The sequence below is a fragment of the Alligator sinensis genome, unplaced genomic scaffold (assembly GCF_000455745.1).
Source record: "Alligator sinensis unplaced genomic scaffold, ASM45574v1 scaffold1404_1, whole genome shotgun sequence".
NCBI lineage: Eukaryota > Metazoa > Chordata > Crocodylia > Alligatoridae > Alligator > Alligator sinensis.
Genome location: NW_005843008.1, coordinates 59,317 through 61,993, shown reverse-complemented (window position 1 = coordinate 61,993; position 2,677 = coordinate 59,317).

The following is a 2,677-nucleotide window of genomic DNA, read 5'->3' as shown; positions in this document are numbered from 1 at the left end:
TGGCTTGGCAGGGTTCAAGATGATACGCACTGGTTCAGCACTCAGCATGTGCCCCACTTCATTTGCATGGGTGGACCACAGCTGTGGAGGTACTCGTGCCAACAGTTCCTCTTGCAAGTAGGAAGTGTCAGGTTCAGAGTACTCCTGGGTTAGCAAAGCCACAAGCTCAGTTTCCCTATGTTCTGGTACCTCAAGGTAAACACCATCTGGGCTACAATAAATCACGCATCCCAGTTTACACAACAAATCCTTACCAAGAAGGTTGACAGGTGCACAGGGGCTAAGAAGAAAGGCATGATTTTCAGACAAAGGGCCAATAGAGATGGAGACAGGTTCAGAGACGGGATGTGGGATAGGTTGTCCGCCTATACCGACAGCATTTATAGTTTCAGGAGAATAAGGTAGAAAAGGAAACTCAGCAGCCTTTAGCGTGGAGCGGGATGCTCCGGTGTCGACAAGACAGGAGACAGGTTTACCAGAAATAAGGCATTCAACAAACGGACCAGATTGGTCAGTAGCAAGCAAAGGAGCGATGATGTCACTGTCCCTCAGGCTGTCCTATTCAACACTGGGAAAATTGACAGGAAGTGGAGGTGGGGGCAGGGACTGGGGTCTGGGTCCTTGGCCGGGGCGCTTGGGGCATTCTGATTTCCAATGTCCTTCTTGCTTGCAATAATGACATTGGTTCCCATAGCCTGGGTTTTGTGGGCTCAAGGATCTATCTCTTCCCCTGAATCTACCCGGGCCTCCCCTTCCCCGTCCTCGTCCCCTTCCTCTACCTGGACCCTGCAACTGAGAAATCTGTAAGGCCATTAACTTAAACTCGGCATTGTCTTTAGACCGTTCCAATTTGTTATGAAAATGGTTAGCCGCAGCAAGGACTTCAGTCAAATCTTTAGTTTCCCAGCCAATAATTACTGTTTGAATTTTCTCAGCAATTTTAGGGTTAAGTCCCTGGATGAATGCTGCCACTATTGCTTGTTTAGCATTTCCGACTGGGTTATCCATTCCTGAGTATCGTTCAAATGCCTGTTTGAGGCGTTCCAAATAGTCACTGGGGTGTTCATTTTTGTTTTGTTTACAGGTATTTATTTTGGTCCAGTCTGCCTTTTTTGGGCAAATTGTGAGAACTGCCTGAACCAAAGCATTTCTCTTGTCAATAAAGTCTTGGCCAATCCCTGGGTTTTGATCTGGCCAAGTACAGGCAGCATACAGACGTAGCATAGTTTCCTTGGGCAAAATCGATCGCATGAGCTGATTAATGTCAGCCCATGTTGGATTATAACAATTTATAACAGTCTGCAATTCTTCCTGAAATTTTTCTGGGTCTTCCCTGATTTTGGGGAATTTTTGAGTTAAATTGTAGAGATCACCTGGAGTCCAGGGTGCATGCACGGTTACTATATTTTGTCCATCGGTGCCAATGCCTGGCATTTGTCTTAGGGGGTAAACTTGTGCAGCTCGGGATCTAAGATTGATGGGAGATCTTTCCATGCCTATTCCCATTCTTCTAAATACACCTGTGGTGGGTTGTGACCCAGGAGTAAATTGCCACACTGGTGATGATTGAGTGGCAGATATGGTGGATGAGTCCAGACTATTAAGCTCCGTGGATGGATTTACTGAAGGAGCTTCAGCTAATGAGTTACTAGCCTGGGCTGCAGCCTGATGTTGAACCGGTTGTTGCTGATGTGGGAGTCCCAGGAGAGCAGGGTTCGAACAAAGGTCAAGGATATCCTCTGCTGGCTCCGGTGGTGGGGGCGCCCCGGGCAATGCTGGATACATCGGAGCGGTGGCCGGCGTGTAATTTGGGGGAGCAGCCAATTTCTCCCGAACAGCTTGTAACTGCTGTTTTAATTTTTCTTGAGAGTCTTTTAGGCTCCTAGTTTGAGATTCTGTCCGCCTTTTGGACATTTCATCATACCAATAAAAGAACGCGTCCCACTGGTTTTGTGGTGTTTTGGATCCACGGGACTCTAAAGCCCCTCTTAAGTGCACTATTTTATCCTGATCAAATGTTCCTTCTTGTGGAAAATGCTTCACAGGATCATCCCTAGTATACCAGTTCCACTTATCCAGGTACTTGCAAGCCTCGGGAGAATAGTGTGTGTACATAAAGTACGCCGGAGTCCCCTTAGGGGGGACGGGAACTTGTTTAGACTGACTCGTTCCCATTTTCAGTCACACAGGGAGACGTAGGAGAGGCTTATTTAGGATGTCCGGGCCGCTCAGTGCCTTGCCCCGCAGTTTTTCACTGCCCAGACAAAAGGCTTCTGACCCGACACCGGCTCATAAAATGGAAATGGGAAGGGAAACACAAGAGGAATCCTTTCACTCCTGCTCTCGGCAGAAGCTACTGGGACAAGGGGTTTGGAAAAGACAAAATCACTCAGACGCCCTGTCCACTGGGTCACGAGGTTTCAGCTGGGCCCCCTTGCTTTCGACGCTACCTTTTTTAGGCAGAATCGGGGCGGCTAGACCCAGCCTTAGTCCCAGACCTGGTCAGTGGCTCATTTTTCTAAATGCACACACACACATTTATTCAATCACTGGGAAGCCCTGTCCACTGGGTCACGAGGTTCCAGTTGGGCCCCCTTGCTTTCAAAACTGCCCTGTCAGGCAGAATTGGGGCGGCTGAACCCAACCGTAGTCTCAGACCTGGTCAGTGGCTCATATT